The sequence below is a fragment of the Sinocyclocheilus grahami genome, unplaced genomic scaffold, assembly GCF_001515645.1.
Source record: "Sinocyclocheilus grahami isolate Dianchi unplaced genomic scaffold, SAMN03320097.WGS_v1.1 scaffold841.1, whole genome shotgun sequence".
NCBI classification, from domain to species: domain Eukaryota; kingdom Metazoa; phylum Chordata; class Actinopteri; order Cypriniformes; family Cyprinidae; genus Sinocyclocheilus; species Sinocyclocheilus grahami.
In genome coordinates, this window is record NW_015506020.1 from 310,181 (window position 1) to 328,680 (window position 18,500).

General features: G+C 35.1%; 1 protein-coding gene across 1 annotated transcript in view; it reads right to left on the minus strand.

The window, feature by feature from the left end:
* LOC107562808 (Down syndrome cell adhesion molecule homolog) overlaps positions 1-18,500 on the minus strand; it is a 142,419-nt gene that overhangs the window by 119,779 nt on the left and 4,140 nt on the right. The window lies entirely within an intron of this gene.

Here is an 18,500-nt window from a genome sequence, read left to right on the forward strand (position 1 = left end):
TTGGCATCTTAATATTTTTGTAATATCGCAGTAAATACACATGAGCACAAATGCTAACAGTACATATATAAATATAGAGAGAGTATTAAAGATCAGCACTAAGACACAGAAGAGAAAATGTGGCATTGCATCATGAAGCTAATCACAACCAAAGAAAAGTTCAAGTTGAATGACTTCCTGCTAATTGCTAAATTTCTCTTGCGTCTTGATGAAAATCTCTTCAATGCTGTGCCACAGGCCCTATCTGAGCACCAATCTCCGTTTGGCAGTAAATGGCTCACCAGTGACAGCTGGCAGTGTTTTCCCTCGGGACTAAACATTTTAGCACTTCATAAATTTCTAACAAGGTTTCAAATTGCAGCAGTTTCAACCTTTTCTGAGGATCAGCGGGTTTCACTCACAAAGCAGAAGGTACACACACAGAAGATGACATGTATTCATAAACACATGTGCGCCCACATGCTCAGATATAACACTCCAGTTGTTGGCACGCTTGATGAGCAAACACAGACAAGCAAACAAACAAAACCCGCGAACAAGCGCTCGTAATGGTGATAATCTTTACTGTGGCAATCTGAGACATATGGTACCATTCATCAAGTGGCACGCTGAAGCAACCATCTGTTAAAATATCTTGTTTTGCCAGCGAGAGGCTTGGCGGTGCGTTTGTTCCAATATTAAAGAGTGTGAAAACATTCTGGCCTTTATGCAATAAGAATTTGCTCGCTCACTCTTTTGTAAACCAAAGCAAATTATTGTTGATCTTCATTCCAAAAGGACGGATAAAGACATTTTGCTACCTAACTCAAGTGATTCAACACATTCTGCACTAATCATCTGGCACTTGATGAATTCATGAGGGTATGTTAGTTATTAGATGAGCGTTCTGTAAGTGTGGCTTCTCGCAATGAAGTAAAGACCTTCTGATGTAAAAGAAATTGAAATTCCATGTGTGTCCACTACAGATGAATAAATCCTAATTAAGATATTCAGATTGCAGAGAGTAAACCATGTTTCTTCCACTTGGACACCAGCAGGAAGGATTGTCAGTCAAGCCATGATGCTCTTTTTTAGCATGTCTACTATTCTTAGCTACTTAATTATGGAGGAAAAAGTCTGATTAAATGATTATTTCTTAGACCAAAACAAAAGTATTCACTGCTTGATAATATTTAAAATAAATAAATAAAAACATTCCAGTAAAATCAAAGTCATGTGGTGCAACTAACAGATATATGCAAAAATAAAAGATATATACAAAAAAAATTAACAAATAAAAACAACAAAATAAAAAATTTAAAAGCAAAACCCTCATGACTGCGGGTGAAAGTCAGTAAGTCAAATAATGGTATTTATTTTTTATTGACAAGGGCTAGGCTAATTCAGGTCAGTAATGATATTTATAAATATTCACAAATTTTGTTTAAAAAAAAATACAAACACAGCTGCAAGCAGCGACGACGGGCCCAAGCCCCAGTGCCACCCTGGTGGCTTCAGGAAAACGAAAATGCCTATTTAACCCTCTGGCACTCTGGTTTTTAGGGTTACAGCAATGAAGGGGTTCCTCAGACCAGTGGTTCTCAATTACAGTCTTCACATACTACCGCTCTGCTCTTTTGTATATATCTCTTATCACTTCAGGCATTTGTTCTATTCGACAATAATTTTTTTTTATTATTATTATTCTCTTATTGACCCAAATAAACACCATATCCCCATTAAGGATTTTACCTTAAAATGCTCTATTTAGTTCAAAACAAACGAAACATTATTTTAATTCATGACATCTCATGTTTGATGGATGTGTTTGTTCTGAAAAGGTAGCCTTCTTAAAGGGTTGGGGTTTATTTTTCTTTACAAATCAAGCAGACAAAATTGATTTGTCCAAAAGCAGAAGTCACATCTAATCTTTATTGAAAGGGCCCCGCATTTGAACAAGAAAACAGCACTTTAATAATCAGCAACCCAGAGGAAAAATTCATAATTGTCATAATTTTTCATGAAATGAACCATAAAGACGAAAGTGACACTGTTTAATAATATATTATGTGCATTCATAATTAACCAAGGTTTTTTCTCTCTTTGGGTACAGCTTTGGAAGAAACCACACTCCATTCAGTATTAAACTGCTCCTCTCATCTGAAGGTCTGTACATCAAATACATCTACAGTATTCTTCCTTCTCTTTGGGCCGGGAGAGTGATTGGGATGGCAGTTGACTCTAATGCACTGGCCTTGCTTTGCCTGTAGGCCTTTAATGTCGTGTCACCTGAGGCATGGGCTGCACCTGATGGAAAGTGTCTAACACCAAGCCAAGGTGACTTTAGTAGGGCATTTCAGAAACACGCACACAACTTTCATGAATTTTTTTACCCTCCTAATTAGCAGGGCACATGTGCGTACACAAACACATACTCAAATAGAGATGCACGAATACATTGATTTAATTTCACAAGGTTTACAGACAGGTTTGAAAGTACCATTTCATGTTTCATTCAGTATATCTGTCCTATAAAATAATAAAGCATCCAAAGATAAAACCCCACAGAGTAGAATTCACATTAAAAAAATGTACAGGTCACATTCCACCTGAAAATCATAAAATAAATGCAGAACAATAAATATTAGCATGACATATAAATATTAGGGCTGTCTTTTGATTACAATTTTTTATCTAATTAATTACATGATGTCACATTAATCACAAATTACATTTGTAACCCGAAAAGATTATTTAAAGCTATTTTTGTGTTAAATGAGAAAGTGTTAAGAAGACATCACACATAGTAGCTTTAGAAAGAAATATTTTATTTGATTCAACATACAAATGTCTTTATGAGTCTTTCATTCGATTCGTTCAAACGGCTGATTCATTCAGGAATTCAGTAAATGCCTCTCTTTATGAATGGGTCTTTGAATCATTGATTCACACGATTCATTCAAAACGCGGATTCATTCAGAAACTAAACACCGTTGCGTTGCTCAGAGATGCACAACAATCACTGATGTGGCTTTATACGTAATATTTTTTTGTTGGCAAAACTGAGAAAAAAACAGACAATATTGTGTTGAAAATATAACACAATATTAACTTCTTTACTGAACTGTTGTATAAAACCACATTTGCACTCATGATATTCGGGACAAAAACAGTACTTGTGTGATACTGCTCTCGCTGCTCCTGTGATATTGCTTATCATGTGATATAAACATGAGACAGAAACTCATACAGGAGCATTTTTGCCCCAATATCTTGAATTTTAGGGCATAACTGCATTTATGGAGTTGTTGCCCTGCATCATGTTTGTCAACAGTCAACTTTATGAAATGTAAGATGACGTACAGGTCTGGGGGCGAGCGCCAGTGTGTTAATGGTGTTAAAATATTTTAAATTGCGTTATTTTTCATAACTAATTAAGTTAGCTCATTAAACTGACAGCCCTAATAAATACTTACAATTAGCTTGTGCATTAGTGGTGGTGATTTTAGATTAGCTATTGCTGAATATTAACTTGTTATGCCTGAAGTTGCCAACAACTTGACTTTCTTTATGAGCGAGTCATTGAATTATTCACTCAACTAAACTACTGATTAATTCAAACACAAAACATAACTACAGTGTTGTCATCTGAAACAGCAGCACTTTTGCTAGTGTAAAATTCTACATTAAAGTATTTATTCATACTTACTTTCATACTTACCTTAATTACAGTACTGGGAAATTAGCTCAGTTTTAGATTTTGTTCTGTGCTTCATAAGCATATTGGTACAGGGACAAAGTAGAAATGGGAATCAAATTGTATTTATTTATTTTATTTTTTTGCCATACTGACAGCATGCTAAAGAGTGCTGGCTTTGAGAGCACCAGGAGATGAGCTTTATGCCAGAGGCAAAGACTGCCAGTCAGAATCTAGAGGTCTCAAAGAGAATATCCACTCCTTGTTTAAACTCAAATTCACTGAAGTTGTCAAATCTACTAAAATTTGGAATTGGAAATGTCCACACTGACAATTTTACACTTTAGCCTCCAGGCCTGCAATATTTAAATTTAAAGTAATATTAATGTAATGCTAATAGATTTTAGAAATCACTAAGCTAAAAAGGGGTATGGATAGTGTACAATGTTGTGATGAGGTGAATTGAGAAAAATCACTGGCCATAAATATTTCTAACAAACAATATTTTTCATAACAATCTTTTTATCATAGTACAGTATTTGTTACAAAACATGCAGCCATTGTATAGATGGTGGCCACATCAGAATCATCTTCGTGTTTTAGCTTACCAGGTCGCAATCACACTGTCAGCTTTTTAATTTTATTATTAAAAATCAAGCACAAAATATGCAAAAAGCAGCAGTCCTTCCAATACACTCAATGACCAAATTTGCTCATTAATTTTCATTTACTCCTTCAAGTGGACTATATTAGTGGCATAATGTAGGGAATAATGAATAAGTACATTGGGGAGAATATTGGATACAGTTCTATTCTCCATCTGCACCCATCACCAAGATGCTAAATTCATGAACTGATTTCAGTTTTGGTGGTTTGATTTGAGGAACACTCGTCATATGACTCAACAAATCGTTTTTAAAAACATATGCAGCGTTGCAAAATCTGATTCATTCTAAATGGACCTCTCTCATAACATTCGAAAAGTCTGGGTCGTTCTAATGAATCAGTTTGTCCTAAGCAGCCCTTGCTATATAGCGTTCAAAAGTCTGATTCATTCCAGAGAACAAATGCTTTATAAACAGCTCTCTTTCTCTCATATGTACAGTAGCATTAGAAAGTCATAAGTGAATCAGTACATCCTAGATGAACCTAGATGACCAGTTGTTTTTGTGGCATAAAATGGTATAAATTATAAATTGTCATTGGATAGATTATATGTGACCCTGGACCACAAAACCAGTCTTAAGTCGCTGGGGTATATTTGTAGCAATAACCAAAAATACATTGCATGGGTCAAAATGATCGATTTTTCTTTTATGCCAAAAATCATTCGGATATTAAATAAAGATCATGTTCCATGAAGATACTTTGTAAATTTCCTACCGTAAATATATCAAAACTTCATTTTTGATTAGTAATATGCATTGCTAAAGACTTAATTTAGACAGTTTAAAGGTGATTTTCTCAATATTTAGATTTTTTTTGCACCCTCAGTTTCCAGATATTCAAATAGTTGTATCTCTGCCCAATATTGTCCTATTCTAACAAACCATACATCAATGGAAATCATATTTATTCAGCTTCCAGATTATGTATAAATCTCCATTTCGAAAAATATCAGCCCTTATGACTGGTTTTGTGGTCCAGGGTCACATATCTGAAATGATATTGCCTTGTTGATGGATCTAACATATTTAGCTACTTCTTAGTAGCTTGTAGTAGAACTAACTACAACAAAGAGCTATTCTATAGTGCAGCTACTTTAAATTTTAAATAGCTTAGCTTGGCAAACACTGCATTAGGGTCAGAAAATTATTACAATTTGATATGAATCATGCGTTATGTGGTAGTTCCTAAAAAGCTACGGGCAAACTTGAGATGCAATACAAATGACAAAATCATAAAAAAATCCGTAAGATGGAAAGAAAAGAACAATGTTAGACATTAATTTAAAGAACATAACAGGCAGAACACTAGACACTGACTCAAATTTAGGGTGACTAGTCAATCTCACACAACAGCATTTATCATCTTCAACTGTCTAATCAGCCATGCCAAACCGTTTTCGGCACCACTGATGCATTTGATCTGAGCAAAGGTGCGATCAATGCTGATGAGGCAAACACTAACACTACAAATAAATGAACAAATCAATGCCTGTCGAGTACCATTCCAACTTGCCAATAAGAAAGTTTTGTGATTTTGATTATTTACTAACTAGTATCTCCCAATTTGCTTTCATGAATATTAAGCAGGACATGACAGACGAGAAAAGGCCTGCCGTCTGCTCGCCTGTGATATGTGCAGACAGATCGGCTCTCTGATGTCGGCGAAGGGTAAAGCACGCCGAGTGTGGCCCTGCGGTGCGCCTCTGATTCCCGTTGTCATGTTTTAAACGAACGTGAGCAGCTCGTTAAGAGCCGACTTGGCAGCAGGCTGAGATCGGAAAACGAAAGCGCTGTTGACTTTAATGTCTGAATTTGCCCAGCTGATGGCACGAACAAGGCTGTTAGTCAGGCAATTTCAATCTAAGCACTTCCATATTCAAAAACCGCTAAATCCATTAAGGCAAGTCACTTAGCCAAGTAAAGCAAGATAATATTTATCAATGATAGTGTTAGGTAGGATCTCTGGAGCTGCTGCTGAAGGCTACTGGCTGGCATCACTTAATTCCATAATTAACAGTTATCAAATTAATTTATCCTACACACTACAATACACACCCAATCCATTTCTAGCCATTCTTAGTGCATGAACAGAAGACAAGCACAAACGCTTTAATACCTTTGAATTAATTCTAATAAGCACTGTAAATCAAGACGCTAAAACAATTAGCTACGACCACATTTCAACACTTTAGATGTTACAACTCGTCTCAAGGTGTGTTCGGATGGATTTAACTGATCAACGAGATTTAATGCTTGTATTCGGGAGAGGAGTTGAAAACAGAGACGTGAAGCCGTGTACACTTGCACAGTGTTTGCAAACTTGATAATATATTAGATGTGATATTTGACAAAGAAAACCACAGATGTTTTCATTTAGCAACAGTTTTCCTTTAATATGTACTGCACCTGTATATACAAGAATAAAGTTCAGCCTAAATGCCAGTAAAGCAGGTTCTATATTTTTTATCAGCTGTATTTTCATGACACAATACAGCATTAAATAGTATTACAAGATTATATGAGAAGTTTTTACTGTTGTGAAATATAGATTTGGGAGCATTAGCGGAATTGAATAAACACAATACACACACCATCATTGTCTCTAGTGAATCCAGACAATGATCAAACAGTGTGTCATCATCAGAGCTCTTTGATGACATACATCACAGAAACGTGACGTTGGTGCCATCTCATATTAAATAATCTTTAGTGACCAGCAGAGCTTCGAAGACCACATTGTAATGACAGCGCGCTCACCCAGGTTTGCGCTGCAAAACATCAGGTCCTTCCTTCTTAACTGAGCATGCTCATACCTCCTTGTTCAGGAATCCAGTGTCATTTATAGTTGGACAATTGCAATGTTCTTTTGGCCATCAAACCTTTAATGAGCCGAAGTCAGCCCACATTCCACCTCTCTTCACTGGCTACTGGTTGCAGTTCGCATCAAGTTCAAAACGTTGATGCTTACAGAACAGCCATGGGCCCTCTTACCTCCACTAACTCTTACAACTCTGCACTGTTCTCTCGCTCACTGCTCCTCGATGGTGGAATGATCTTCTGAACCCTCCCTGAACTGCCAAATCTCCTACAATATTCAGGAAATGGCTAAAAACAAATCTTTTCCATGGGCACTTTCTGTGCTTTTACTATTTCTTATTTCTCTCCGTGAGAAAATTTGCCTTAGTACTTCTCATGTTACTGCCTGCTTAGGATGAATTGCTTTTTGTTGCATTTGTCATTTATAAGTGAGCGGATAAAAGCGCCTGCTAAATTAATACATTAAATGTAGATATAAATCTGCGCATTAGGCCTAATGCTGTAAATTCAGCCTAAAGAGGAGTTTGCATTAAAGTCGGCATGTTTTCTAAATGCGTGTTATAGATCTTATTGAGAACAATTCATTTGTGCATGTGTGTCTATGGTTCCTTTTTGTTTTTAATTTGACCATGTAATGTTTTAATCAAAATTACAGACTTCTCTACCTCTGCAAGCTCCTCTGGCTCCACTTTTGAGTGCAACACGTCTCAAAAACAAATCAACAACCAATGCATGGAACCAAGTCCCCATTCTATTTTTTCTTTTCCGATAATCAGTTAGACATGAATGTGTACATCACAATACAAATACGATAAAGATTTGTCGCTATTTCCATTGCAACATGACTTTAACAGGGATTAGCAGCAACATAGGCAACAATTAGATGCTAACTGCAGTCTACACACATTTCAGCAAATTTCTTTGGTGTTTTCTGTAAAACAGTTTGTGAACACTGCCACGTAATTTTTTTTATTAATTTGCTTAACAACAATCTATTACTGTGGTGTAATCTGTGGTAAAACACAGCCAGAAGTAGGGAATTATTGGTCAGCTGCAATGAGGACCAGAACTTATGTCGTTAGTCATAAATCCAACTCAGTTGGACAAGAAAACATAATTAGTTTATAAAGTTTCAATTTTGTACAAAGTCGAAAAACATATATTATGTATAATAAAGGTCATAAGCAGAACGTATGAAAATGCATAAATGAGATTGTATGTATGTTTATGAAAAAGCCAACTATTTGACAAAATGTAAAAGAGTCACAAATTGTCATTAAACTGTGTATTATAAGGCTATACAAAACACAGTTTAATAAACAAATAAATACATTGTAGTAATTTGAACCTAATTCATGGCCAAACCATTACACTTACAGAAATGTACTGAGGCAAAGACCATGTATAGTGATAATGGTAGTATACTGTATATACAGTATATGGTGCATGGTACAATGGTACATGTCCAAAAAGCCGAAGTATGTCAGAAAAAAAACATGGTATTGACATCGTATCATGAGTACTATATTACTTTCTGTTACTTTTCTGTACCAATGATTAATTGAATTATCTAAATGATAGTTGTACTCTATCTGGTTAATGTTAACTGATTAGCTTGATTTTCAGCTCTATTTGCTGAAAGTGAAAATGTGTCTAATCAATAAAATCTGACTTCTAATCTTGGCGCTTCCTAAATAAGAGTCTGTTATTGGACAGCGGCTGAGGGAATAAAAATTAGGGGATACAAAAGCTCTTCAGTGGGAAGTCAAAACTCCTCTGTCAACATACAGAGAAGCCTCTATCTAACGGCTCAAAGGAAAGTCTATGAGACCGGTGTCCAGAGAGGCCGTCCTGCCTTGACGGTTCATAATGATGTAGAGCATCTTTACAAACAAGCATCCTGCCTTCATTAGAGCCAGCGAGAGGTTCAACAAGAACCCTCATTGTGGTCAGCGCATCTCCGGATAGTGGCTTTTTTCATCTCTTTGGCACGTAAAACTGTTCTGGGTTCAGCTTCCTCTGTGTTGTCTTTCTCATGGTGCAGGTGTCTGTTTCAATAGCATCTGTACACATCCGTCTATTTGAGCTTGCAAAGGCTAATGCCCAGCTTGGTTAGCTGTGTGCACTTGCGGCACAACGATGCCAAACATCACAGTCCACATCTCAGTACACCTGGTCATTACTGAGGTCCAATGTAAGACAATATTTCATTATCTCTACAAATAATATGCTATATAGTGATTAATGACACCTTTGTAAATGAATTAGCATCTTTGCTAAAATGCTAATTTGCTGACAAAGGATTATAGAAAAGATATGTGCCCGTATTCACAAAACATCTTAATTCTAAAAGTAGCTCACAACTTGCTGATTTCGGAGAAAATCTTAAAAATAATGGGCGTGTCAGTCCTAAATTTAGGACTCCTAAATGTTTGCTCTAAGAGCATTTCACAAAGCGTTTTAGCACTAAAACTAGCTCCTAAATCTGTGAAAGATTAGGAGTAGTGACCAAATCACAACCATCCTAAAAAGGCTGTTGCCGGCAATCTGCCTCAGAATATAAACATTTTAGAAACATTTGACCATATCGCCTTTGGTTTTGGAGGTTATCGCAACTCCAGATTTTCATTTGATTCTATCCTTGTTTTTATTAACCAGTTGGGCAAGAAGTAACATCTGTTCTTGAGTCCAGTTTGGTTTTCTTTTATGTCTGCATGTCTTACTGTCGGCCATGATTATTCTACTCTGTTAATTAAAAGGCTGTTTATATGCATAACCGCAAATTGTTTATGAGAAGCACACACGTAAGAGGCTGACAAATAAAAACTTTATTTGAATATGGCAACATTTTTATTTTTAAATCTTTATTTGAATATGGCAAGCTCACAACTTGCTGATTTCGGAGAAAATCTTAAAAATAATGGGCGTGTCAGTCCTAAATTTAGGACTCCTAAATGTTTGCTCTAAGAGCATTTCACAAAGCGTTTTAGCACTAAAACTAGCTCCTAAATCTGTGAAAGATTAGGAGTAGTGACCAAATCACAACCATCCTAAAAAGGCTGTTGCCGGCAATCTGCCTCAGAATATAAACATTTTAGAAACATTTGACCATATCGCCTTTGGTTTTGGAGGTTATCGCAACTCCAGATTTTCATTTGATTCTATCCTTGTTTTTATTAACCAGTTGGGCAAGAAGTAACATCTGTTCTTGAGTCCAGTTTGGTTTTCTTTTATGTCTGCATGTCTTACTGTCGGCCATGATTATTCTACTCTGTTAATTAAAAGGCTGTTTATATGCATAACCGCAAATTGTTTATGAGAAGCACACACGTAAGAGGCTGACAAATAAAAACTTTATTTGAATATGGCAACATTTTTATTTTTAAATCTTTATTTGAATATGGCAACATAATATCGCACTCTACAATATTTCTATGAATAAATCTCTGACAGAGACCCCTCCCCTATTAGCCAATCACTGTGTGCATAGGTAGTAAGCATGCTGACATTATCCATAGCAACGAGGTCAACCCCGCCCTTACTCTTAGCTTAAGACTTCTGTCTGTTCCTTAGTAAACGTTTGTCTCAGCAGCTTTGTGAATAGGCGAATTACGAGGAAACTATTAGCTAAGAACTTTTACTGCTATTTAGGAGAACTCTTAGTGGTAAGATGTTGAAGTTTTGTGAAGACGGGCCCTGGATTCTACACCAAGTTCAAGTATAACACGTGAAAACAGAATGCAATATGCAGCACTAAATGTTTCAAACTGTATTGTGCATACGTTTTCATATGCCTTAATAAATTGCATGTTTAATATTCTTAGTGTTCTGTTATCATGCCGTAAATAAAAATTAAGAAAATATTTTTTTTTATGACTTTTACTGTAAGAACGGCTTAAAACTGGTCAGTTCAATCAAATAATTAGTCAATAAAATTATGTTTAAAATGGTTAATATTACTTACAGTTCATTTGTCACACTTTAATTGTAAGGTAAAGCTAAGAACATTGCATTGTGGAATACAGTACAATACAGCATGGTCTGTTGCATATTTCACATTGTAGCAAATGTAGCAAATGTTATTACTCTGTTTACATACAGCAGAAAATGTATGGTAGTAGTGTGGTATTCTGAATATAGTCAATATGTTGCAGCAACCATTAATGACTTAAAAGTGACTAGGGTAACTGATACATAGCAAGAGTTCATAGTGGAAATGTTAACCTTGTAACATCAGCTTGCTTTGCAACGTAAATTTGCAACTAATCACTTCACTGATGAAAATTGACTTTAATACAGAAAACATTTTGTTTAAATGCTTTGATTTCATCAGAGCCATGTTATAGCATTAATTCAGACTAGGTCATTAAATTCATCACTATTATTAGTATTAGGCTTTTTACTATTAATAAGAAATTAAAAAGAAATAAAGGGTAACACTTTACAACAAGGTTCCATTTGTTATCATTAGTTCTGTCATGACAACTCTCGGAGGGATTGGCATGGTAATGTACATGACAATGTTAATGTGTTTGGTCTTGACGGAATAGATCTGCTACGCTGCTGCGGCAGAGCATGTACCGAGACTTGCTACTGCCAATACATCCACAACATGCTGCTGTGAGCATGTAAGAAATATTGCTGCTGCATGTATAACATACATGAAATAACCCCCATATAGCATACATGAATCAGGTGGAGCTGGGGAAGGTGGAGGGTTTCCAAAGCAAGCTGCAACTGCTATGGCAAGCACTAGTCATATATTTGAATGTTGAGCAGCGAGCTCATTGGCTACCGATACAGGAGACAACCAATCAGCTGTGTCATGTGATAATGATGTCATTAGGTCAGATTGAGTTAGCCCTATCGGACTGCGCCATCTAGAGTTTCATGCCAGAACTCTGTATTTAACATAAATGAACAATTAAAAAAAAAAACCTTCTAAAGCATTTATTAATCTTAGTTGATTGTTGATTCCAGCATTTACTAATACATTATTAAAATGAAAAATTGTATCAATTAATGATAATTAACGGACCTGAGCTAACATAGATTAAAAATGAACAGTTGTATTTTTATGAATTTTCCTTTGATTATATCTATGTTTTCATTAACCAGTTGGGCAAGAAGTAACATTTGTTCTTGAGTCCGTTTTATCTAAATGCATTTTTTTTCCTTCTGTGTTAGTATCAGAGTGGTACATCTGTAGGCTACAGCCCTGTAGTGTTTTCTGAAAGGAAGGACACAGTGTACCCCTCCCCAGCCCTCTTCTCTGCAGAGTGTTTCTCTTCCCATTTCAGGTTGTCACGTTTCCAATTTTTTTCTTCTTCTTCTTCATGTGTGCTAGCAAGGTGACAGGAGACCGCTGTTCCACCCAACCAACCAGCCAGCCAACCGAGCAGACACAAATATATTCAGAGCATTTAGTACCCTGGATTAATCGAATTATAATTTAATCATCTGATCAAACAGCAATTAGCATAATCACTTGTGGGGAACAGCTGATAGAGGGGAGAGAGCAACACATAATAAACCTCAGGCAACTGCCGCTCTAATGAGACATTTAACTGCTAAAACACACATCAAAAAGCAACATCTTCATGCTTTCTGGAGCTGAGACAGCTTTTACGAACTGAAGGACAGTAATATGTTTTAAATGCAGTGATTTTACAGGGAGATCATTGTGAAAGGTGCATTCAATTATTAAAAAAAAACTATAAATAATGTCTATCCATTGTGCAAGCTAAGAAAAATTAATTATGTGACATAAAAAGGTATAATAACAATATGCAAAAATGAATGGTATCATACCAGAAAACTGTTATCAAATAAATGAATTCAAATTATTAAAAAACTGAAAGCTTCTGACACTGTTTCAAAGAGATCCTATATAATGTTGTATTATAATTTTATAGCTGTAACACAAACTATAGTAACTATTTTTGTCAGAAACTATTGTTGCAATGGTAAAACGTTGGACAAGGACATGTGGAAATCACATCAAGACCTGGTTTTGTCTTGCTGATTCTGATAAGGTTGATATGGTTGCTAGCATTTTTGCAGTGCAGTGATGAAGATACTACAGGTATATTTTCATTCTCTAAAGAGAATACAACAGAAATAATATTGGAATGAATAAGAACAAGACAGTACCATGGCTTGGTCAAATGCATGTTCACATCCTATATCAAATGCACGTGTGCACACATACATACTGTAGTACATTCAACGAATAGCAGACATCTGGCTAAAGTGACAGTGCTCTGAAAGGGGGCAGCTAAAAATACCAACAGCCAACTTGGTCTTACATCTTACAGTCTATCCCATGTTTAAAAATATATCACAATGTTGAGAAAGCAAGCTCTGGTCATTTGTCACCCTGTCACTTTCTCCCACCTAGGTCAGAGATACCTCAGCCATCCTTGTTTTTATTAACCAGTTGGGCAAGAAGTAACATCTGTTCTTGAGTCCAGTTTGGTTTTCTTTTATGTCTGCATGTCTTACTGTCGGCCATGATTATTCTACTCTGTTAATTAAAAGGCTGTTTATATGCATAACCGCAAATTGTTTATGAGAAGCACACACGTCAGAGGCTGACAAATAAAAACTTTATTTGAATATGGTAACATTTTTATTTTTAAATCTTTATTTGAATATGGCAACATAATATCGCACTCTACAATATTTCTATGAATAAATCTCTGACAGAGACCCCTCCCCTATTAGCCAATCACTGTGTGCATAGGTAGTAAGCATGCTGACATTATCCATAGCAACGAGGTCAACCCCGCCCTTACTCTTAGCTTAAGACGTCTGTCTATTCCTTAGTAAACGTTTGTCTCAGCAGCTTTGTGAATAGGCGAATTACGAGGAAACTATTAGCTAAGAACTTTACTGCTATTTAGGAGAACTCTTAGTGGTAAGATGTTGATGTTTTGTGAAGACGGGCCCTGGATTCTACACCAAGTTCAAGTATAACACGTGAAAACAGAATGCAATATGCAGCACTAAATGTTTCAAACTGTATTGTGCATACGTTTTCATATGCCTTAATAAATTGCATGTTTAATATTCTTAGTGTTCTGTTATCATGCCGTAAATAAAAATTAAGAAAATATTTTTTTTTATGACTTTTACTGTAAGAACGGCTTAAAACTTGTCAGTTCAATCAAATAATTAGTCAATAAAATTATGTTTAAAATGGTTAATATTACTTACAGTTCATTTGTCACACTTTAATTGTAAGGTAAAGCTAAGAACATTGCATTGTGGAATACAGTACAATACAGCATGGTCTGTTGCATATTTCACATTGTAGCAAATGTAGCAAATGTTATTACTCTGTTTACATACAGCAGAAAATGTATGGTAGTAGTGTGGTATTCTGAATATAGTCAATATGTTGCAGCAACCATTAATGACTTAAAAGTGACTAGGGTAACTGATACATAGCAAGAGTTCATAGTGGAAATGTTAACCTTGTAACATCAGCTTGCTTTGCAACTAATCACTTCACTGATGAAAATTGACTTTAATACAGAAAACATTTTGTTTAAATGCTTTGATTTCATCAGAGCCATGTTATAGCATTAATTCAGACTAGGTCATTAAATTCATCACTATTATTAGTATTAGGCTTTTTACTATTAATAAGAAATTAAAAAGAAATAAAGGGTAACACTTTACAACAAGGTTCCATTTGTTATCATTAGTTCTGTCATGACAACTCTCGGAGGGATTGGCATGGTAATGTACATGACAATGTTAATGTGTTTGGTCTTGACGGAATAGATCTGCTACGCTGCTGCGGCAGAGCATGTACCGAGACTTGCTACTGCCAATACATCCACAACATGCTGCTGTGAGCATGTAAGAAATATTGCTGCTGCATGTATAACATACATGAAATAACCCCCATATAGCATACATGAATCAGGTGGAGCTGGGGAAGGTGGAGGGTTTCCAAAGCAAGCTGCAACTGCTATGGCAAGCACTAGTCATATATTTGAATGTTGAGCAGCGAGCTCATTGGCTACCGATACAGGAGACAACCAATCAGCTGTGTCATGTGATAATGATGTCATTAGGTCAGATTGAGTTAGCCCTATCGGACTGCGCCATCTAGAGTTTCATGCCAGAACTCTGTATTTAACATAAATGAACAATTAAAAAAAAAAACCTTCTAAAGCATTTATTAATCTTAGTTGATTGTTGATTCCAGCATTTACTAATACATTATTAAAATGAAAAATTGTATCAATTAATGATAATTAACGGACCTGAGCTAACATAGATTAAAAATGAACAGTTGTATTTTTATGAATTTTCCTTTGATTATATCTATGTTTTCATTAACCAGTTGGGCAAGAAGTAACATTTGTTCTTGAGTCCGTTTTATCTAAATGCATTTTTTTTCCTTCTGTGTTAGTATCAGAGTGGTACATCTGTAGGCTACAGCCCTGTAGTGTTTTCTGAAAGGAAGGACACAGTGTACCCCTCCCCAGCCCTCTTCTCTGCAGAGTGTTTCTCTTCCCATTTCAGGTTGTCACGTTTCCAATTTTTTTCTTCTTCTTCTTCATGTGTGCTAGCAAGGTGACAGGAGACCGCTGTTCCACCCAACCAACCAGCCAGCCAACCGAGCAGACACAAATATATTCAGAGCATTTAGTACCCTGGATTAATCGAATTATAATTTAATCATCTGATCAAACAGCAATTAGCATAATCACTTGTGGGGAACAGCTGATAGAGGGGAGAGAGCAACACATAATAAACCTCAGGCAACTGCCGCTCTAATGAGACATTTAACTGCTAAAACACACATCAAAAAGCAACATCTTCATGCTTTCTGGAGCTGAGACAGCTTTTACGAACTGAAGGACAGTAATATGTTTTAAATGCAGTGATTTTACAGGGAGATCATTGTGAAAGGTGCATTCAATTATTTTAAAAAAACTATAAATAATGTCTATCCATTGTGCAAGCTAAGAAAAAATAATTATGTGACATAAAAAGGTATAATAACAATATGCAAAAATGAATGGTATCATACCAGAAAACTGTTATCAAATAAATGAATTCAAATTATTAAAAAACTGAAAGCTTCTGACACTGTTTCAAAGAGATCCTATATAATGTTGTATTATAATTTTATAGCTGTAACACAAACTATAGTAACTATTTTTGTCAGAAACTATTGTTGCAATGGTAAAACGTTGGACAAGGACATGTGGAAATCACATCAAGACCTGGTTTTGTCTTGCTGATTCTGATAAGGTTGATATGGTTGCTAGCATTTTTGCAGTGCAGTGATGAAGATACTACAGGTATATTTTCATTCTCTAAAGAGAATACAACAGAAATAATATTGGAATGAATAAGAACAAGACAGTACCATGGCTTGGTCAAATGCATGTTCACATCCTATATCAAATGCACGTGTGCACACATACATACTGTAGTACATTCAACGAATAGCAGACATCTGGCTAAAGTGACAGTGCTCTGAAAGGGGGCAGCTAAAAATACCAACAGCCAACTTGGTCTTACATCTTACAGTCTATCCCATGTTTAAAAATATATCACAATGTTGAGAAAGCAAGCTCTGGTCATTTGTCACCCTGTCACTTTCTCCCACCTAGGTCAGAGATACCTCAGCCTACATACTTCTCTCTGGGTCTCATTTTAAAAATAACAAGACAGGGGTGCAGAGAAAGCACATGAATAGAGAGCTGCATACTGGAGATAAAAGTCATTTGATGCTATTTTACAGATGGCATTGATGACAGAGCGATCCATTTGGTTGATGGATATTAGGCAGATGTCATTTACAAATCTTGGAAGGATTAAGCCTTAAAAAGGAGGATTTTATTATTATTATTATTATTATTATTATTATTATTACATAATCCTTGTCAATTAAAAAAAGGAATCAGCTATATTTTGTCACAGAAAAAAAATATATAAGGCAGATGTCATTTATTACAAATCTTGGAAGGATTAAGCCAAAAGGAGGATTTTATTATTATTATTATTATTATTATTATTATTATTACATAATCCTTGTCAATTAAAAAAAGGAATCAGCTATATTTTGTCACAGAAAAAAAATATATAACCCTTATAATTTTATGATTTATATTGCATTTGTTAAATATTAATAATAATAATTTATGATTTTAGGAGTGTTTTGAGAGTGTAAGCTAAAATAGATGTTGATTAAAAACAAAATGTAGAGAACTAGGCCTATTTAAAATGCAATTAATAATTTCCAAAGAAATCAATGTTACGTTTTCACTGTAAAAACAAGAAAAATACTTTAGTGACAGACTTTCTCTAGACTTTTATAGGTGAGAAACATGCATTTTGCAGCCACCTGTAAATGTACTAAATAATGAATTAAATTTAAATAATTATAATAATAAACCTTGATGGTTCACTTAAATTTGCATTCATTAGAATCGAAATATCATTTTAGCTATATAAATTCATCTAAAGCGGCATGAATAAAAATAACTATATATTATTCGAATAATACAAATAATTAAGTACGAAATTAATTTACAGTAAATTAAACAACAGTTCATGCCTAATGAATAAAACTGATATCATAATGTGACAGGACTATTATTTCTCCATGCTGTCCTCAAAATGACCTCTAAACATGTTTGTCCTCTGAAGAACAGACAACAGCAAAGGATTTCTCAGTCAACAAATTTGGTCAATTTTAGCAATACAGCTCATTGAAATAAAACTGTCCTATTGCATTTAGTGGTGCACTGTAAAAAATAAGTGTAATTTTAACTGTAAAATTTTGTAAAAACGCTACGGAAAAAAACTGTTAATAGGTTAACAGTAAGTTCCCGTACTATATACAGGGAAAAACTGTAAAATATCTAACCAGACATTTCATGTAATTTTACAGTAAAATGCTGTTAATTTTACAGTTTTTAGAAGTAAAAATAACAAATCAATGTATAATTTACAGTCAAAAACTGTAAACCGATATTCCCAGAATTCCCTGTATGACACTCCACATTTGAAAGTATTTTGTTTAAATAATTATGTTTTTTTTTAGTTTTTGTTATTAGTTATGTATATTTGGGCTTTATGTTACATCTTCTGTTGTTTAATGAAAGTTGAATGCATTATTTAAGTATCATGTGTGTTACCATGATGGTGTTTTGTGTTTGCATGAATGACTCTGTGCACCTTCTATATATTAGTATATACTTCTGCTTGTGGTGAAGCTACTTGTGATGAGCTTTGATTCTTCATGTGGCTTTCTCTTTAACCACCTGCATTATGATGGTGGTTGTCAGTATGTTAAAGGTACAAAA